The sequence below is a fragment of the Macaca nemestrina genome, chromosome 7, assembly GCF_043159975.1.
Source record: "Macaca nemestrina isolate mMacNem1 chromosome 7, mMacNem.hap1, whole genome shotgun sequence".
Taxonomy (NCBI): Eukaryota; Metazoa; Chordata; class Mammalia; order Primates; family Cercopithecidae; genus Macaca; species Macaca nemestrina.
This window is the reverse complement of record NC_092131.1, coordinates 121,660,904-121,683,158: the sequence shown is the minus strand read 5'-3', so window position 1 is coordinate 121,683,158 and position 22,255 is coordinate 121,660,904. Positions and strand designations below refer to the sequence as shown.

At 42.7% G+C, this 22,255-nt stretch overlaps 1 long non-coding RNA gene and 1 pseudogene across 6 annotated transcripts in view; one reads left to right on the top strand and one right to left on the bottom strand.

The window, feature by feature from the left end:
* LOC105493122 (uncharacterized) overlaps positions 1–22,255 on the bottom strand; it is a 170,691-nt gene that overhangs the window by 116,011 nt on the left and 32,425 nt on the right. The window lies entirely within an intron of this gene.
* Positions 9,231–10,330, top strand: LOC105493121 (heterogeneous nuclear ribonucleoproteins C1/C2 pseudogene; annotated as a pseudogene).

Sequence of the window (22,255 nt, the reverse complement as noted above, 5' to 3'; positions counted from 1 at the left end):
ATGCCAAGAGCTTGCTTTCCTGCTGAAGAAAATGTCAGGCTCTAATAATATTCCATTATTAGGCCCACATAATTTCCTGCTTGGACAATTCTAACAGCTTCCTCTCTGGTCTTCCTGCTTCAAACACATTCCTTATGGCCTATCCTCAACATTGCTGCAGTGCAATTGCCATTTCTCTACTCACAGGACTTCAGTGGTTCCTTGTTATGTGGGTCTGGGAACTAAGGGGTATGGGGAGAGTGGTCCTACTTACATTACTCCCAGTTATGGAATGTCTGCATCCTGTTCACACAAGTTTGGAGTCTGTGAGTCTAGAGGTCTTGACCTCAGGTTGGGGAAATGATTCCATTAAGGGCTATACAAGTCCCATTAAATTTCATATTATGGCTGCTGCATGATCACTGGGCAGTTTGTGCTGACAGAAAAAGAAAGGAGTCACCATTCTAGCTGTGGTAATTGACTTTGATTAGGCAAGACTAAGGCTGCTGTCATCCAAAGGGGAGCAGAGAAAAATGTGTTGGAGACCAAAGTGATCTACTGGGGCTTCTCTTAGTACTCCCCTGCACAATCTTCATGGGAAAGGGTCAAGTATTGCTGCCACAGCTTGAGAAGGACATAATGACTTGGGGTTTAGACCACAGGTAACTCACAAAAGGCAAAATACCTAGATCAGAAGTGCTCACCAAGAGTGAGGGGACTCTCAAATGCATAATAGAGAAAAAAGATAATAAGGACCAGTCATGATCTTGAGACCAGTGGCAATGGCAAAGCTATAGTCCACCCAATTACTTTAGTTTTGTACCTTTCCCTCAGGAAAAGAGGCCCACCAGAATCCTGAAGGAGCTGCTCTCAAGACTTCTACAAAACAAGTGGATCTGAGTGGCACAAGGTGTAGACTGTAGTGGATGCTGTCATTTGCCACCCAGATTTCTCCCACCTTCAAGACTGAAACACTTAAGTCTTCTGGCTACAGGGAATATTGAATGTTAGCAGCTTTCAGCTAAGTCCCTCTTCCCAGTGATTGTCCTTGGCTAATCATAATTATGCCCTTGTCCATTTGGGGATCCCATTACAAATCCTTTTATTAGGCCATCACATGCATTTACCCATTTTACTTAAAATGCTAAATATATGAAATTTCTTTGCAAGCTGTAAGTAATCTGATGCTTTTAAAGGATGTCAACAAGGTCAGGATTAAGGAACGGCCATTGCTGGTCATCTCTGGGCTGGCTGTCACACCTACTTCTAAATTAATATTCCTGGCTCTCAGGAGACCTGCAGGCTCTTTTCTCATTCCTGTCACAAGAGAATTTACATTCCGTTTTTCTCACTCTCCCCACCTACACCTTTAAAACATCTTCTTTGGAACAGCAGACTTTACCTCCCACTCCAGACAGGTTTCTGTGCTAATCTTAATTTGGCAATCATCACTACAAATTGGAGTTCTATTCAGCACCTCCTACACCTCTCTATTAACTCCAGTACATTAACAAATACCAAAATATTCATGTAAAAATATTTCTCCCTTTAGAGAACATTGTACTTTATTCCAGGTTCCTCTGTTTAATGCCATCTGATAAGAGCTGACTATAGGTTTAATTATAATTTTACTGTAACCTGACATTTCTCTGTCAGACATGCAGTGAAAAGAATTCGGAGCTGGGACCGAGAGAGGAAACAGGTATGGAAAGATGGTAGAGTATAGAGGAACACATAAATTCCCTCTCCATAAAATTAATAAAAAACTGAAGTAGAAGACACACCAGCAAGGAATAAATTGGTAGCATTCAACTAAATAAAGGATTATAAGTTTTTATCATAAATTTGGAACATATCATCAGAGATAGAAGCTTCTAGAAGTCAACCAGAGGCTTTCTCCACTGTTACAAAGCAGCACTTCTGCCACACATCTCACTCTGAAACTTCTATTTGAAGGGAACTGATGGGAATCGGTGAGCGGGAAGCCTAGAAGAAAGGTGTGGAGTGTTTCTTCTAGGTCAATGCTTCTCAACAAGGGAAGACATTTGGCAATGTCTGGAGATATTCTTGGTTGTCACAACAGGAGGTATGGAGGGTGCTACTGGCATTTGGTGGATAGAGGATAGGGATGCTGCTAGACATCCTGCAATGCACAGGACAGACAGTGCCCCACGACAAAGAATTATTCAGTCCCAAATGTCAATAGTGTCAAGGTAAAGATCCTGCCTTAGATGTAGAAGCCCTTATCTTCATTCTGTGGATAAACTGTATTTATTAGGAGAGGAGGAACAATTTTGTTTTTCTGTGACTACTTACTCTATGTTTACCTGGCTATTTGAACAGTATATATCAACTGAGTCAAAACCCAGCTATCAGAAATTTTTCTTTGTTTTTGATTTTTGATAGTTTGGTTATTATATATCTTGGCGAACTCCTCTCTGGGTTGGATTTAATTGGAGATCTTTGTGCTTCCTGTACCTGGATGCTGGCATCTTTTCCTATGTTTGGAAAGTTTTCAGCTGTTATTTTTTAAAATATGCTTCCTGGCTCTTTTTCTCTCTTTTCTCCTTCAGCAACTTTTATTACGTGAATGTTGGGTCTCTTGATGGTATCCCATAATTCCTGGAGGCATGCTTCATTCTTTTTTTATTCTTTGACTGGATAATTTCAAATGTCCTATCTTCAAGCTCACTGGTTCTTTCTTCTATTTAATCAAGCTTTCTGTTGAAGCTTTCTATTAAACTTTTCAGTTCAGTTACTATATTTTTTATCTCTATAATTTCTATTTTTTATTATTTCAATTTCTCTGTTAAATTTCTCATTTTGTCTGTGTATTCTTTTCCAAATTTCATTTAATTTTTTCTGTATATATTCTTTTAGTTCCCTGACCTTCTTTAAGAGGGTTATTCTGAATTATTTTTCAGTCATTTTATAGATCTCCATTTCTTTAGGGTTCATTGTTGCAGCTTTAGTAGGTTTTTCTGGATGTGTCATGATTCCCCAATTCTTCATAATTCTTGTGTCCTGTTATGGTTTGAGCCCTCTAAAATTCATACAGAAATTGAATTCCCAATACCAATAATATTAAGAGCTGTGGCCTTTGGGAAATGATTAAGTCATGAGGGCTTTGACCTCATGAATGAGATTAGGACCCTTATAAAAGGGCTTGAGGTTGAAGGGAACATTTCCTTGCCTTTCTGCCTTCTGCCATATGAGGAAACAGCAACAGGCACATCTTGGAAACAGATAGCAGCTCTCACCAGAAACAAATGCCAGCATCTTGATCTTAAACTTCACAGCCTGCTAATTTTTGTATTTTTAGTAGGGACAGAGTTTCTCCATGTTGGCCAGGCTGGTCCTGAACTCCTGACCTCAAGTGGTCCACCCCCATCAAGCCTCCCAAAGTACTGGGATCATAGGCATGAGCCACAGTACCAAACTCTATTGTGCTTTTTAAACTGTTTCCGGAGATGGGAGAATCTCACACCACACTATACCAAAATCTGATACAAATGGAAGAAAAAAGAAGGGAAAAAAGAAGAATTTACAGATTAGTCTCAATTATGACAACCAATACAAAAATCTTAAATAAAATATCAGCAGAGAGAAAGCATAAGACACCAAAAGAAAGATACACAAAGATAAATAAAGCCCAAGAATGTAAGCATGGCTCAATATTAGAAAATCTGATGCCAAAAAATGCATTTGCCATTGCTCAATCTTCATTTCAGGTTTTTAAAAAAATTAATAAAATAGATACTAGTGGATACTTCCTTAGCATTACAAAAAATTAAAATCCTCCACCCCAAACAACCACAACTTAATGTAAAAAGCCAAAAGCATTTCCATGAAAGTCAGAAATAAGAACTACTATTATCATACATGAGAAAGACATAAGAGGTAAAAAACTTGGAAAGGAAAAAGCACCTTGTTATAAATTTATATCAAAAATCAAACCTTCATTATTAGTAACCAGTTAGAAAATTTAATGGAAGATGTGTTAGTCCATTATCGCATTACTATAAAGAAATACCTGAAGCTGGGAAGTTGTAAAGAAAAGAGGTTTAATTGTCTCACAGTTCTGCAGGCTGTACAAGAAACCTGGCACCGGCATCTGCATGTCTTTTGGGGAGGACTCAGGGAGCTTACAATCATGGCTGACGGTGAAGGGGAGCCAGTGGTGTCACATGGTAAGAGCAGAAGCAAGAGAGAAAGAGGGGAGGTGCCATACACTTCCAAACAACTGGATCTGGCATGATCTCAGAGGAAGAACTCACTCACTCATCACCAAGGGATGGTGGGTGCTAAGCCATTCATGAGGGATCTGCCCCCATGATACAATTACCTCTCACCAGGACCCTCCTCCAACACTAGGTATTATATTTCAACACGAGATTTGGAGGGGACAAACATCCAAACCATATCAGAAGAAAAGATGCCTTTTACAATAGAAACAAACAAAATGTTTAGGGACAAATCTAATAATCAATGTTAGGGCCCTATGCTAAAAACTTTAAATTCCTATTAAAAGCCAGAAAAAATATTTCAGTAAGTGAAAACCTCCCTTGTTTTTCTTTAGAAGAGTACTCAATAGAGCAGTTTCAATTTCTGAATGTAATCCCTAAATTCAGTGTGTTTCCAATCCAATTACCAAGAGAATTTTGTTTGAAATTTGGTAAGTTAAACCAAATTTTATCTGGTAGAATGAACACATAATTGGAATCAGAAAAAAAAATAAAAAATAAGGATAATGAACATGACTATGATACTATCAGGTACCAAAACATTGTTATAACCCACACAATAAAATACAAAAACAAAAACCTTGTTTAAAACTACAGATATTTAATACAATATAATTTTAGGGCAGAAATAAACTAAGAGACCAGTGTAAGAAAATAGAGAGTCCAAAAATGAATTCAAGCACATATGGGAATTGAGTATTTGATTAAAATGGCATCGTTAAATTTATCAGCAAGGATGGGTTATTCCATAAACGGTGTCGAGAAAACTGGTTAGTTATTTGAAGGGGGAAAAACTGGATTTCTTACCTCATTCTTCATGTGCAAATAAATTCCATATGGATCCAAGAGTTAAATATAAAAATGAAACCATTAAAGCTAAATTAAAAGAATGATTACAGAGTAGTTCGCATAACTCTGCAAACAAATTTTAAAACTTGGATAAGAATAAAGGTGAATTTTTACAGTCTTAAGAGTATGATAAAAAACACTAGGAGACATATCCTCCCAGGGGACTGTGGGCCAAAAGAAGTCCTGCCAGGTGAATCATGAAGCCTGAGTGGAGGCCAGGTAGGTAGACAGGTGGGAATGTGTTCCAGCACAAGCTGGCCCCTAAAATGCCCTTCCCCATCATCCTTTGTCAAGCAAGATCCACTTTCCCAGCTATTCCCTGAAGCAGAAATGCATGTAGTAAATAGTAAGCACAAATAGTTAGCAAGTACTAATACTGCTAAAAGACAACCTGAAAAGACAAATAAATCAGCTGTTAAAAATGACAAGAAATAAAAAGGTTAGAAAAATGACTAATTGCCCACAAATGTCCATGATACAGGATGAATACCAGGCATAATCAATTAGGAAATTTACAGCTAAAGAGGTTGCATTCACAGTAACAAAATGTATTAACTACTTTGGAATAAATCCAGTGCAGAATGTTTGTGACCCAGGTAGAGAAAGCCATACTACTTTTGATTCCTAAAGGAGACCAAAATAAATAGAGAATTGCATTTTCCTGGCAAGTGGGAACAATTGTGTGAAGATACTGATTCTCCTCACATCCATTTATAGGTCACATGTGGTCCTATTGCAGTGTGTCTGGTTTTGCAGCACTGTTGTACATTTGCAGCACTGTTCCAAGCTGCTGCTATGTAGCTGACCAGGCTACCAGCAGGCCTGAAATCCCAGGTGGAGGTAGCCTTTGAGTACATCTCTGCTTGTTTAATCCAGTGGTTCTCAAATTTGAGCATGCACCAGAATCACCTGGAGGCTTGTTAAAGCTCAGATTACTGAGCCGTATACCCAGAATTTCTGATTCAGCAGGCCTGAGTAGTACCCAATAATTCGTATTTCCAACAAGTTCCCAGGTACTGTTAATGCTGCTGGTCGGGGAACTCGACTTAAGAGAACCACCAGATTAGTCAAATGTCAATGTAATGGGGAATGGGTAGAGCAGTCTGGACTCTGAGGCTCTTGGGATCCCCTTTAAATCTAGACAAATTTCCATCTTAATCTCAGTAACTTTCAATGGGAGCCAGACCTGGTAGGTGACTGTCATTTTTTACTGCCTTCTTTCTATACTTTGTCAGTGGGGAAGTATTGGAAGAGCAAGAAGGCAGCAGAGTTGGCTGTGCATGCGTGCGTGCGTGCGTGCATGCGTGCATGTGTGTGGCCAAGCACTTGAGATTTCAAGGCTCATGGGATTTAGACACAAATTCCTGAAAGTAAGTGCTAGCCTTTATATCCTCTATGTAGCCCAGTAAATCCTAGTCTAAATCTCCAATACCTCTCTTGAAACTTGACAGAATAGTATGCCTGGAAGAATAAATGGCCAAGAATAAGAAACAATTCTGACAGGGGTTGGGGGAAGAGAGGTAGGGAGGATTTATCTGCCTTTTATAAAAACCTGTTTTAAAGCAATAGTAATAAAAACAGCTGAAGTGCAGTCATAAAGAGAAAACTGTATATAAATCATACAAAAAGGACCCAGAATTAGATCAAACTATATGAAAGGTGGCTATAACGTGTGAAGAGCTGAACATCAGTAAGCAATATGGAAGGAAAATTTAATAAATCATGTTGAAATATTGAGGATTGAATTTGAAAAAGGAATTAGATTCACCAAATCTAATTCTGCTCACCGAAATTAAAGATAAATAAAGATGATAAATCATAGAGAAAAAAGGTTACATAGTACACAATTTACCATTTGCCATACTTCTCTTTGGAAGTGTAGGAGAAGTGAAAGAGAGCACTTGGGGAGTGACTCCCGGACATCAAAAACGTCAGTATCTTTTCTCATTTCATCCCTGCAGCAGCCCTGTGAAACAGCTACTACTCTCTACTCTTAGATATGGAAACTGTGGCTTGAGAAGTCAAGTTATTTTCTCAAAGTCAAATAAGGAGCAATCAGAAGAGCCTCAATCTGTCTGACTCTCATCCTGGGCTGCCCAATGACTGCCAGCCAGTCAGGGTGCAGGGGAGGTGTAGCTGTCCAGATCAGAAAATGAAGCCCCAGTGCCAGTCCAGTCCTAGAGGGGCCTGGGATGGTGGGAAGAGGAACAAGATAGAACCAAGGTTGAGGGTGAGGCAGCACCCCAGTGGTACGAACTTGGTGAGCCTAGCAAGGGCAAAAGGCAGTAAATGCATTCCAGGGGCTGTGGGGGCACCCAGGGAGCTGCCTGAAGCAGAGGGAGGAGGATGAGCTTCTGGGTCCCAGGGAAGGTTGGATGTTTGATGGAGATACTGGGGGGCACATATGAGCCAGAATTTGTCATCCACCTGACTTGTTCCTTAAACATCCAATCTGATATGGTTTGACTCTGTCCCTACCCAAATCTCATCTTGAATTGTAATTCCCATAATCCCCATGTGTTGTGGGAGGGACCAGGTGGAAATAATTGAATCATGGGGGCGGTTCCCCCATCCTGTTCTCATGATAGTGAGTTAGTTCTCGTGAGATCTGATGGTTTTATAAGGGGATTTTCCCCCCTTTTTGCCCAGCACTTCTCCTTGCTGCCACCCTGTGAAGAAGAATGTGTTTACTTCACCTTCCACCACGATTGTAAGTTTCCTGAGGCCTCCCCAGCCTTGTGGAATTGAGAGTCAATTAAGCCTCCTTCCTGTATAAATTACCCAGTCTCGGGTATGTCCTTATAGCAGTGGGAGAATGGACTAATACACAATCCCATCTGCCCTGACATAACCCTGGCACCCCTTTTATAAGAGACCTGTAGAAGGCATGTGGTGTCACAAAAAAGCAGGTTCATTGGGTCAAGGAAATGGTTTTACTTGTGTGTCTGCCACTTTCTAGGTGTATGGCTTTGATCCAATAATCGAATCCCTGTTAGTTTCCTCAGTTGTACATCAGGCTAACAATGCCTACCTCACAGAATTCATGTGGAGATTACATGAGACAAGTCAGGAAAAACACCAAGCTTAATAAATGGTGCAGAGTAGACATTCAATCAATATTTGTTGAATAAGTGAATGCATTATATATATATATATATATGTGTATATATATTTCACTGTATATATTTACTCATTAGCTCTGGAGGGGGTTTATCTAGCTAGCTCTGCTCAGAAGACAAGAATTTCACATTTTTCATCAGTTTTAGCTGAAACATTCCAATTTAGGAAACTGGGTCAAGCCATATCACTGTGCATTAATTATAAGTTGTGATTCCAGCAACCTGTAGAAAGATGAGAAAATGGTCCAGTACCTGCAGTTTTCCACAGCAACAAATGTACCTCTGACAGTTTCCATAATCACCACCCTTTACAATTGCTTGGGCCTTCATTGTTTACAAAGAGCTGCTCACACCCATGATCACGTATAACTCACCTTCAAGGAAGTTGAGTTATTCCATTTTGTAGTTGAAAAAATTAAGGCTCCAAGAGGTGAAAGAACATGCTTAGATCATGCCTGGTGGTTGGTGGCAGAGAAGCTGGAATCTCTGGGATGTGCCTAAATTGATTATCACTACAGCATGTGCTTGGTTACTTTGTTAAAGGCATAAAGGATGAATTCAAGGAGGATCCTGCCTGGTGTTATTTGCCTCTGGCTCCCCTGAACCCCTCAGGTAGAGGTTCTGAGGGTCCTATCTATATATTACAGCCTATCCCTGTTCCAGAGCCAGTTTGGAAGGAGAAAGAGGAGAGAAGCAGCCTCAATCCTCTAGACTTATGGGGTCACAGGAACTATTTCCATAATATCATTGCATTCTGGGACCTGATAGCCCAGCCAGGATGCTGTCATCTACTTGGAAGCCATGGAGATGTGGCCAGATAACTTGGGTCAAGTCCAGCTCAGGGGTGGTGGTGTTTATCTGGAGTGACAAGATGTTACACAGGTGAGGAAAAAAACCTACTATTGATTTTTTTGTAAAGAGACAAAAACTGAGTGGTTGTGGCCATGTTGCCGACCTCGAGCAGCAGTTGGCTTCTCCATGTAGAACCTGGGAGTAGGAGACTCAGAATCAAATCTCTTCTCCCTCCACCTCCTGTTTTCAGCTTTGTGAGAAACCTTATCATCAAATGCAATGGCCAGCAACGTTACCAATAAGACAGATCCTCGCTCCATGAACTCCTGTGTGTTCATTGGGAATCTCAACACTCGTGTGGTCAAGAAATCTGACGTGGAGGCAGTCTTTTTGAAGTATGGCAAAATTGTGGGCTGCGCTGTTCATAAGGACTTTGCCTTTGTTCAAAATTTTAATGGGAGAAATGCCCGGGCTGCTGGAGCAGGAGAGGATGGCAGAATGATTGCTGGCCAGGTTTTAGATATTAACCTGGCTGCGGAGCCAAAAGTGAACTGAGGAAAAGCAGGTGTGAAATGATCTGCAGCGGAGATGTATAGCTCCTCTTTTCAGCTGGACTGACTATCAAGGTGATGATGATGATACGATGTACAGTTACTCAGCATGTGTGCCGCCTCCTCCTCCTATTGCTCGGGTTGTAGTGCCCTGGAAACATCAGCGTGTATCAGGAAACAACTCACAAAGGGGCAAAAGTGGCTTCAGTTCTAAGAGTGGAGAGCGGGGATCTTCCAAGTCTGGAAAGTTGAAAGGAGATGACCTTTAGGCCATTATGAAGGAGTTGACCCAGATAAAGCAAAACATGGATTCTCTCCTGGAAAACCTGGAAAAAATGGAAAAGGAGCAGAGCAAAAACAAGCAGTAGAGATGAGGAATGATGAGTCAGAAGAGGAGCAGAGCAGCAGCTCCATGAAGAAAGATGAGACTCACGTGAAGCTGGAGTCTGAGGGGGGGGGGGTGCAGATAACTCTGCTAAGGAGGAGGACGTACTGGTTGATGATGATAATGAGGATGGGGATGACCAGCTGGAGTTGATCAAGGATGATGAAAACGAGGCTGAGGAAGGAGAGGGTGATGAGACAGCACCAATGGCATGGATGACTCTTAAGCACACAGTGGGGTTTAGAAATCTTATCCCATTATTTCTTTACCTAGACGCTGGTCTAAGATCAAATTTTTCACCAGATCCTCTCCCCTAGTATCTTCAGCACATGCTCACTGTCCTCCCCATCCTTGTCCTTCCCATGTTTATTAATTCATGTTGCCCTGTGCCTAGTCCTGTTTTCACTTCCTTTGGCACTCCTAGTAGTTTTGTTAAGTCTTACCTTGTAATTTCTGCTTTTAATTTTGATACCTTTTTATGACTTAATAAAAAGGATGTATGGTTTTTATCAATTGTCTCCAAAATAATCTCTTGTTATGCAGGGAGGACAGTTCTTTTCATTCATACATAATAAATTCAATAGTTGCTTCCCGAACTGCAAAGACAATCTCATTTAGTTGAGTAGCTCCTGAAAGCAGCTTTGATTAGAAGTATGTGTGTTACACCCCCACATTAATGTGCTGTGTGGGGCAGTTCAACACAAATATAACAATGTATTTTTGCGAATGAGAGTTGGCATGTCAAATGCATCGTCTAGAAAAATAATTGGTGTTATAGTCTTAAGATTTGTTTTCTAAAGTTGATGCTGTGTGTTATTTTTGTGAACAGCCTGATGTTTGGGATCTTTTTTTCCTCAAAATAAATAGATCCTTATTAAACTAGGAATTTGGAGGAAAAAAAACCCTGTTTTTTTTAATTTTTGTATTTTATTATTGTTTTCTTCAAGCTCTTTGTTTTACAGAGTCCTCCACAAAACCCCTAGAATGTACTAGATATATTTTTCTTGAAGTCATAATCATTATGCATACAAACATAACGCTACTCAAATTCTATTTCATTGAGATGCATGTTGCATTGAGGAGTCAAATAACTTGACAGAGAGTGGAGATTGTTTTTCAAAATGGCTTTTACATCCTAATGAAAGTTTGGGAAGTATATCCTCTCTGCCTTTTCATCAGTGCTTTGTGGTCCAGCTGGCACCCTTTTTGAAGTTTTTGTTGTGTGCTAAATTGATTTGTCCTTAAATAGGAGAGGCTCAAAAACATTAAGATTTCAGGAAAATTGCAACAGCTGGAGAATGGAACCCCTACTTTCTTCTGTTTTGTCTTTTTAATTACTACTTATAGCCCCAGTTACCTTCTGAACTCTGAAGTGTTACCTCAATGTTACTGAAAACAAGGAAACTTTTATTTCCTGATATTCCATAGTCTGCCTTCCCAGGTGACTGAAAACATAGAGAATGTCACACATTTATTTTACCCTAAATAATCTTTTACTCATATTAGCTAATCTTTGTGTTTTCTCTCAACTTTATTAATTGCAGTGATTGCATTTTTAGCATCCAGTCTTCTTAAGATGAATATATTAAGCAGCTGCCAGTGTTGTGATACCTCATCCTTGAAAGGCCTAGTTCATTTGTGTTTTTACTTCAGTTTTTCCAGCACAGCAGAAAATGGCATTTATAATTTTTGTGCACACAAACCTTGGATTCCCCTATAAAGTTTCTATTGTTTCATAGCATGCAGCACTGGCATTTTTTCATCCTACTGCATTATGGGCAAAACTCATGTCTTATTTATAAGGATTTTATAGATCATTTTATGTAACAGGTGACAAAAGCAGAATAGAAGAGGCTGAACTATGGACTACCTTTGGAGCCAAGATACATGATATAAAGGCACTTTCTTTTGTATGTTAATTGGTCAAAAATACTACCCACTTGATGTTTTCTGATCTGATGTGGGGAATATGGGCGAGGAGAGAAGCTCATGTTACAGACTTTTAGTAAGTAACCCATGACTAGAAAATAAACGGGATACTTAGGAAAAACAAAAACAAAAAAACCCCTACTATTTGTTCAGTGTGCTGTCCCTACACTATGTGCTGTCCCTACACTATCCATAATCCCCACAGCATCTTGTGATACTATTACTATTCTTCCCTTTGTATTGATGATGGAACAGAAGATTGGAGAGTGACATCTTACACAGCATCTCAAAGCTGGCAGTGGTCCAATGGTTCCAGTCCAGGTCTGTGTACTATGATCTCACACTTTTCTCATCAAGGGGACTAAGGGGCTCTTGTAACAAGACTAACTCTAGTATCCTCTATCTTTCTGGGGAGAGCTCAGTCACAGACTTTGATCACTGCTGCTACTGGGAAGGCAGGAATTAAGCACAATGCTCTGTTTGGATCCAGTAACTGAATTATACTCAACTATTGGATTCCCACAGAGTGTCTGTGCAGATGGAACAGGGCCTTCCTCCCCTACCCTATGCATGTGCAGAAGGAGAGGCCTGACAGGGGGAACCAGGCTGGAGTTTGGAACACCAGTAGCTGTAAAGACCACCTGGGGACTCTGCATGAGACTCAGCATCTGCTGCCTCTGGGGCCAGGGGTTATGGTCTTCTTCTTCCCTAAAGGCTGCCACACTTACCTGGCTTACTCCTTCCTCTTCCTCCCTGGGGGAAGGGAGGATCTGATAAAATTGACGAGATTGAAAAAAGAGCCTGAAGTTGGACCCATCAGCCCCTCCCAAGTGCTTTCCCCTTGGGCCCTCATGCATGTGAGCACGTTTTCCTCCTGTCCTCTGCCTCTCTGATGCTGTGGCCTGTTAGGGACAAGCCTGTGGTTTTGGGTGAGTAAACCCAATTCAGGGAAATGTATTGGGGAACCCAATTGCAGCTGCAGATCCAAGGTGCCTTTTCCAGTTTAGCTTTACCTGCTATGAAGTGGACTCTGGTGACCGCTGTTTCACATTGCTTGGAGCCCACTGTGGAAAGAGGATGGATCGATTTCCATCTCAGTGGTTGCCCTGAAATGCCAATGTAGGGAATCTGGGCGAGGAGAGAAGTAACCAGAGGGGGCATACCGGCATGCCTTCACTGGGTAGTTGTTTCTGCTGTCCCAAGCTGGGTGGACACTCCTGAGATATGTTGCTACTTGCTCCCCTGCTCCCCATGCCCTCAATGTTTTATAGATCCCAGGGCACTTGGCACACCTGGATTGAGGCCCCAACCTACCTCTCCAGGCTCGTCTCCCCCATGCTCTGACCTGCCTAGTCAGCTCTAGCACAACACCCTGAATATCCCACTCAATTCCAACATCTGTGGCACCCTTCTGCTGGCAATACTGAGGGTTAAATTGGAGAACCTGGCAAGAACCTTAGAAGCCGTGATGCTCAACTCTCCATCCAGAGAAGGGGCTATCTGGACTTGGCTTTCTTGTCTTGCTTCTTGGAGCAACCACTCCTGGGACTTGGTATTTCTGGTTCTTCTAAAACATTTCTTTAGACTAGAAATCCGCCTCCTTGCTACTTATGTCTGGTGCAGGTGCTGTGGGTGCCACCTCCACACATTCCCAGCAGTCCTCCCCAGGTACTTGTTCCCTCTCTGGTCCCCTGTGCCATAGTAATTAGATGGTGTTTCATCATTCCATGACATGAAACAAGTGTTGCTAACTTTTTCCTTCCCTCTCTTGACACCTGCCTTATCCTCTCAAGCAGTTCGGAACTCCTTGAGGCTGGGGCTATGCTTCAGCCATCTCTTTACTCCTCCCACTTAGCACAGAGGAGGTTTCAGGAAAGCCTACACAATTGTCTGGGCCCAACATCTTGCCCATCTCCCAACATTTCAACATGGAACTGAAGGGGTGGGTTGTGCAAATGGCCCCATTTGCTCATTGCCCACTGAGTATCCATGGGTCAACCTGGAACTTAAGTTGCTCACCACCTACAGGAGGAAACTGACATGCAAGCAGAAAATCAAAATACAGGGCAACTTCACTAGAAAGGAGGCCTATAGAGAACGCTGCAGGAACATAGGAAGGAACACTCAGCAGACCAGTGCTAGGGTGAGCTGGGCCCAGAAAAACTGAGCCTGGAAGGAGGGGCAGGAGTAGCTCATTGACATGGCCTCAAACATGGCCTTTTATCTCCAATCGTTAGACAGCTACAGAGGTACATGGACAGTTTTGAAAGAAGGTCATCATCATATGACTATAAACTACTGTTCCATACTTAGGGTGACCCAGCTTGTCCTGGTTCACCCAGGACTTTTCTGATTTTAGCACCAAAGTCCCTTCAATCCCAAGCAGATCGGGGTGGATGGTCACTTAGACCTAAGTCTGGAATGGAAGTATGAATTATTATATGCTATAAATCCTTTCATTATCTTCAGACCTGCACAATTAAATTGTATCATAATGTTTTTGTGCCAATAGCATTAGTGGGTTAGTGGCAAACATTTAAAATTTGTTGTCCCCTCTCTTTTTTTTTGAGACAGAATCTCTCTCTGTCACCCATGCAGTGGCATGATCTCAGCTCACTGCAACCTCCACCTCCGGGGTTCAAGTGATTCTTGTGCCTCAGCCTCCCAGGTAGTTGGGACTATATGTGCACCACCATGCCTGACTAATTTTTGTATTTTTAGTAGAGACAGGGTTTCACCATGTTGGTTAGGCTGGTCTTGAACTGCTGGCTTCAAGTGATCCACCCACCATGGCCTCCCAAAGTGCTTGGAATTATAGGTATAAGCCACTGTGCTTGGCCCCTGCTGCCATTTTTGAAAACTTGTATGAGGATTTCTTTATATTTTAAAAGTACTGAATGCTTCAGTCTTCGAGAGGCTCTGGCTATGGGCAGAGGGTGAGGTGAGAGATGGCAGGGTGTATTTGGGGGCCTGCAAAGAGTGGGAATATTGAGGCCCAGGGAACATGCCTTTGTGCAGGAAGGGTTGTGGAGGGGACCCTGAAGGGGTCAGCAGTGGTCACAGGGTCCCATGGACCAGGCCAGTGATTCCATCTCATAGCCTTAGAAAGTCAAAAAAGATGTCATGCAGAAAAGTGCCATGGTGGGACCAGAAATTCCATGCGGATGCAATTTTGGAGAACTGATTAGGGTAGGGGGTGTAGAGGCCAAGATCAGAGGCAGGGAACCATTCTGGGGGCTGCCGTATCATGCAAGTACAGTTCTACAGATACGGAGAGAAAGGCACTTTTAGTAGGAGAAAATAGACAGGATTCGGTGATTGGTTCATTGGTTGAGGAGGTGACTCACTTGGGCTTTGGGTGGTGAGGCATTGTCAACTACCAAGACAGGAATTTAATCAGGAAAATAGCTTCAGAGGGAGATGCTGCAATTGATTTTGGATGTACTGTTTGGGTCCTGGGACCACCAGAGATTTAAATGTCTGGAACTTAGGAGAGAAACATGGGCTGGAGATAAATATTTGGGTGTCATCCACCTTCCAAGTCCAAGGCAATTGAAATGGACAAGTGACAAATGGAGGATAAGAATGAAAATGTTAAGAGGCTTCAGCCCAAGGAGTGAGGGGAGGGTTGATGGTTGAACTGGCCTGACTAGTTTAGTGGCTTTTGCTAGTGTCTTCAAGGTACATGTGCAATGTCCAATCCTCAGGAACCATCTGGAAACTCTGTCCTTTCTTGCATGACCTAGATATGACACTAATAATACCCGTTGACTTCTCAGGATTGTGAATGCACAGGGCTCATTGTGCAAATAACCTGTTCTGTAGCACAGACAGGGCAGGCAGATCATTCCCACATTCCTGTCCTCTCCCAGTATTCTGGAATTGTCTGCAGCTGCCAACACATAGCCCTTGTCTTCCTGGAGGTATGTGAAAGCTTGTATGTGAGCATCTCTTTAAAACAATGATCAGAATTGTCTTAAAACCATTCTGGTTGTGAGAATGTTTAATCAAGGTCAATTTCTATATCCAGATAGAAAAAGCCGGTAAGAAGAGCAATGTCACTGGGACTCAGGAGACTCAGGACCAAGCTCCCTTTGAATTCCTGTAAAATGAGAGTGTTGAGCTAGCTAAGCCATCAAGACCCAGTTCAGACATGCTAAGTATGTGATCCTAGTCAACAAAAACAGATCATGGCTAGTCAGTGCATGAAGCAGAAATACTAAAATGTATTTCAAAACAGGGAGTTAAAATGGTAATTTTACCATCTTATTTATTCACTCAATAAATGTATGTGGAATACTCACTAAAGGTCAGACATGCTGCTGGCTATGGGTAGAGCACTGTGGAGCAAACACAGACTCTGCTGGCCGCTCTTAAGAGTCCAGTGGGAGGAACCCACTGAAGCAGCAGCTACAGGTGTGAGAGAGGCCGAGGGAGAGGGAGGCCGGCGAGGAGGCTGCTGCAGTAGTCCTGGTTCCCTAAGCTTGTTCACAACCTTCCCGCAGGCTGGGCCTAGCCCATCTCTACTTCCATAAGAAAATCTATAATCCCAGCTATTTGGGAGGCCGAGGCGGGCAGATCACTTGAGGTCAGAAGTTTGAAACCAGCCTGGCCAACAGGGTGAAGCCCCGTCTCTACTAAAAATACAAAAGGTAGCTGGGCATGGTGGCGGGTGCTTGTAATACCAGCTACTGGGGAGGCTGAGGCAGGAGAATCACTTGGACCCAGGAAATGGAGGCTGCAGTGAGCCAAGATCGCACTGCTGCACTCCAGCCTGGGCGAAATAGCAAGACTCCATCTCAGAAAAAAATAAAAGAAAGGAAACCTGCACCCACCCGCTCTGTAAGGAGGACTCCACCCTGGGATGGAATGCGGCCTGCTGCTCATCATTCCAGACTGCCGAGTGTCAGTGCACATTGACTCCTCATCTTGTGACTGAACTATTTTTAACTGACTGTCGCCATGGCAGCGTGAGAACCACTGGGAAAGATGTGGCCTTTCTGACAGCATTCAAGATGCTGGCTGCCCCCTTATCTCACTGAATCCCCTGTGCACCAGGGCCAAAATAATCTGTATTAAATCCCCACCTTCTATTGACAGAGACGGATTTAGGACTTCTCTATGTGCTTTCTCATCTGCAAAGTAGGAAAGTAGGGCTTTTAATTAAAACACACACACACACACAAAAAAAAAAAAAACACAAAAACAACTCCTTTTGTGAGTCTGCTGTGGGGAGGCAAACTAGGTTATTAAGCAACAGGAAAGCATTCTGCATGTCCCAACATTAGTTTCTGTTATCAATGTCTTAGCTCACATGGCAACACCCATCCCACAGCCCACCTCTGCCCTTCTCCACCTCCAGTTGTCACTGATTCCTATTAGCATTCCTTGGATGTCTACAAAGTCTGAAGACATAGACAGTATCATTTACTTTTTTACAGATTACTGATGTTCTTGATGGTATTACCCACACGTGCACGTTTCCAGGAACCCCCCCAAGCACTAGCACTGGCTGCCCCTAGGAGGTGGGTGCTGACATGTACAGGAGCTCTCTCGGATTTCTTAACACATGGCTGTTAACATCCTGCATCCCTGCCTTGCCTTTACATCCTTTAGGGTGGGGACTGTGTGTCCTTTCCCCTTTGTACCCCAGCATCTGGTACCGGGTCCTGAGGATAGATAGACACTTGGTTAATGTCTGTTGAATGAAGGAGGAATGAATACAAGGCCAATGAAGAGTGTAAGTCAATGAGACTATCTCAGAGGGTTGGAAAGAGTGAGGCTTCGTGAGTGAGAATGGACTTGAGTCAATGCATGGGTGGCTGGAGAAGGAAGTAATGCTTCTAAAGCACCTCTTATTTAATCCTCACATTGTCCCTGCTTCATGGAAGGGGATGCTGAGACACAGAGTGGATGAGCGAGGGGCCCTACACCAGCTGGTTGGTGAGTGGCTGGGATGAGATGCGCACACCTTGAGGGCTGGTTCGGAAGCATTGGTTCTTTCCTCTCTGCTAGGCCCTCTGGGAAGAGGAACAGAGTCTGGGGTGTGTTTCCATTGAAGAAGTGGCCTAGTGAATGTAGTCTTGAGGGCAGGAACCCTCCCTGCTCACAGTATCACAAGTTGGCCTGGAAACCCCTGGCATTGGCACAAAATCGTGGGTGTGAGTGCAAGGATTTGAAGCTTCCAAGGGAGGAGATGTACCACATTGCAACTTCTGCCAGATTCTCTAAAGAGTCCTCGGGCCTAGGGATGCTCCCTCACTGTGTGGGCAGGACCTCATGGGAAACCTATTAGAGAGGCCAGAGCAGAACAAGGAACAGAAAGGAGTGACGTGAACGTGCCCCGGCTCTTGCGTCCCTCCGCACACCCACCCTGTGTGCAGGACATCCCTGCCCTGTGCCTCCAGTTTTTGCTTTTCCCATCTCCCTCACCCTTCACACTGAACTTTCTTTCCTTCAGACCTGGAACTCAACCCACCTCCTTTGGGTCACGGTCCCCATCCTGTGGTGCATGTGTCTGTGTGGATTGGCTTCTTCTACTCTCAGAAGACAAGCAAAATTTTCTTGTTTTCAATTTTTTTTTTGGTGTGGAATTATTCTCTTAGATGCTTTTATTAAGAAAAAAAAGTATTTGAGCAGCAGCAGAAGCTTACAGAATTCAGTTGCTGTAAGTAGCTCATACCAAACTTCACAGCTTAAAATAATAATGGCCGCTGAGATGACAGATGAGAAATGGAGGAAGCACTGTCTGGATGTGGCCTCTCTCCCACGGTGGCACAAAGAGAATGCAGCAGACAGAGGAGGAAGTGTGGCAGGGTGTCTGCCACCAGGGAGAAGTTGCACCTGTCTTAGTAGGTAGTGATGTCTTCCTGAGGAAAAGCTGCCACCAAGGGGAGGGAATGGGGCCTCCTGAGATGGAGTCAGTGGAATGACTGCTTGCAAGGGTGTCATGGAGAACCTGTTCACCTGCAAGCCTGACCATGGGGCCTGAGCCTTGCAGAGGGGCCCGGGGAGGCCTCTGACCTGGTCTTGGTTCTGCAGAGAGCCAGGAAAGCACACTTTCAACCAAGGGAAGGAGCACATTCAGAGGCAACGCAGCTTAATGATTTCTTCCTGGGGAGGCCATGGGGACCAGTCTTACTGGAGAGGCTAAGATCCTGTGTGATGGTCTCCTCAGGCCAGAGGAGTTTTACTGGAGGCAGGAGACAGCAATCCTCAGGGAAAATGCTCCTGGCTTTTGCAGATGCTAAGCAGTAGGTCCAACTTTCAGGAAAACCAAAGAGACATCCTGTTGGTCCTGTCTGTGCTGCTGAAAGACACTGGCTCATCCCTTCAGGCTTTGACCTCCCTTCCCTGCAAGCTTTCACAAAAGAAAGGACTTGAACAAAGGGGTCTGGTCCCTGCCTTCATCCTAGTCTCCTCCCCAGGCTTGTTTTTAAAAATAACTTCTCTTTTTCTTCTACCACAGCAATTTACCCTTTGTAGGAAATACAGAAATATAGAAAAGTGCAAAGAAAGTGAAAACCAGCTATAATCCAATTACCCAGAAATAACCACTCTTCATATTTTGGCATCTAGTCTTTTTTCCATGAACGTTAATATGTATTACACATGCACATATATGTATTTGTACATATACTTATTTACATGTATTTATTTATAGAAATGCATGATTAAGCAATGACTGCTTTTAGAGAAAAGGCATAGTATCCTGGTTGAGAACTCAGGCTCAGGAGCCAGACTGCCTGGGTTCTAATCTTGGCTCTGTTATTTGCTGCTGATGTGGTCTTGATCTTTAACTTATCTCTGCCTCAGTTTCCTTATCCATAAATAGCCAAATTGGCTGGTGCAAAATAGTATCTCATTGTTGCCTGAATTTGTGGTTCTTTGTTGGTCATTTGTGTTTCTTGTAATCTGCTTCCTCTACCTCTCTATCCTTTGATAACCCACCATCTTTGTTGTCTCATCAACTTCTCTCTATGTATTGGCTTCCTTCCACCAATCAATAAGACTGATTACAATGTTTGTTTTAAACATACTCAGATCTCTCCTATTTAAAAAATTAAGCAAAACTCCTTGCTGAATGTGGGGAGCTCCTCTCTTTGTTAAACTTCCCAAGAGTAGTCTATACCTACCATTTACACTTCCTCATCTGCCTTTCTCAACCTTAGGCTGGTTGTTCCCCATTCGAAACTGCTTGGGACAAGGTTACCAATGGCTCCCTGTTGCCAAGTCCACCAGGTGCCTATTAGTTTTCATTCTCACCTGACCGCTTGCCTTTGGCACTAACGTCTACTCCCCGCTTCCCTGAGCACACACTCTCCTTCTTCCTGGTATCCCTCTCCCTACTCTCTTTCCATTCCTTCCTGGTCTCTTTCATACATTTCTCTCCCTGAGAGTTCTTTGTCTCAGTCTTGTCTCCTGGTTCCTTCTGTTTGCTGAGACCCTGGCTGAACTCATCCACATCCATATCTCCATTGCCTTGTCAATGTGGACAGTCCCCAGATCTCTGTCTTTCATTGGGACCACTCTTCTGAGCTCCAGACCCATACACCCAACTGGACACCACCATGAAGACAACCTGCAGAGCCATCAAATCAATGTGTGTCAAACTGAGTTCAGTGCCTTCCATACAGACCCACCCCTCTTTTTGGTTTCTGTCTTTGGAAAGGGTCAGAATCACATCTTTATTAAGGTGTCAGTGATGACTCTGTCAAAAGGAATCAAGGCAGTAGTTACATTAACGGTTGAATTTTTGGAATAGAAGATGGGGGCAGGGGTGTGGAGGGGCTGCTGGGCCTTCCCAATATCACAGAAGTCACAGATGCTGCTCTGCTTCATATTCTTCTGCCAAACAAGGTAGACCCTGGTGCTTGACAGACAACAAACACTTAAAATTACTAAATGAATGAAAACTCATGGGACCAAGAATAATTGCTTTGCACGAAATGCTTTAGCTGGAAGGGCTCTCAAAGATCATCTAGTCTAACTGTGGCCCACATAAGGGTCTGTGCTTAGCACATTTCCAGTGGTGCAGAGAAAAGACCCCAAGCCTCCCCACTTCCCAAGCAGTGTCATTTTTCCTGGGGCCACTAGGCGTGGCCATTAGGGACACCCCTGCCATTACCTGAGAGGCACGGGTCCAGGTGGGGGCTTTGACCTGACATTGCTTTCTTTTTACCACCCATGTCCCCCACCTTAGACATCCTTAGAATAGAATGGGGTTCCGTATTTCTTGCAAAGAATTTTCTTAACTCTGACTGGGCTCCCAGGCCCAGAAGTCACATGCGGATGTAGTTATTAACATCTTAGTGAAGGAAATGCTCTATTTGGAAAAATTATTTATTGCAGAAAATTCAAAACATACCAAGAAGAGAGAGAAGAGTGCAAGGAATCCCGTGCATTCATTACTCAAATTCCATTCAATCCCATCAAATCTGTCTCATTCTCACCACCACATTTTTTGTTTGGTTTTGTTTCATTTCATTTCTAGGTAATTTTAAAGCAATATTTGTCAGATTCTTTGATCTCAAGACTCCTTTACACTTTTAAAAAATATTGAGGACCCCAAACAGCTTTTGTCAGTTAAATTTTTTATATTTACATTAGATATTAAAACAAAGAAACTTTAAAATATTTACTTATTAATTCATTTTAAAATAATAGTAATACTTATTACATGTTAATGTAAATGACATATTTTAAATGAAAAAAATTATATTTTGCAAAACAATAACTAGAAAGAAGAGTGGCATTATTTTACATTTTTACAAATCTCTTCTATGTCTGGCTTAATGGAAGATAACTGGATTCTCGATAGAGAAAATCTTTTTTTCTTTTTTTGAGACAGAGACTCACTCTGTCCCCTAGGCTGCAGTGCAATGGTGAGATCTTGGCTCACTGCAACCTCTGCCATTCGGGTTCAAGCGATTCTCCTGCCTCAGCCTCCCAAGTAGCTGGGATTACAGATGCCCACCACTACACACCTGGGTAGTTTTTGCATTTTTAGCAGAGATACGGTTTTGCCATGTTGGCCAGGCTGGTCTCAAACTCCTGACCTCAAGTGATCCACCCACCTCTGCCTTCCAAAGTGGTGGGATTACAGGCATGAGCCACCGTGCCTGGCCAGAAACTGGATTCTTGTGTCTGCTTCTACATTCAATCGATTACAATTTGTTGTTTGATTGAAATGTGTGAAGAAGAAAATCTGGCCTCACATACAGCCATAGATGGAAAATGAAGGCACCTTTTAATAGTGCTTGATGAGTACTTCCCATGTTGTCACATGAAATACTTAACAGACGTATTCTGAAAGGTCAAGATTTAACAAAACTAATAATTTCTATTGCTTCATGTAGTACCTTCTTTTTTTTTTATTTTTGTGAGACAAAGTTTTGCTCTTGTTGC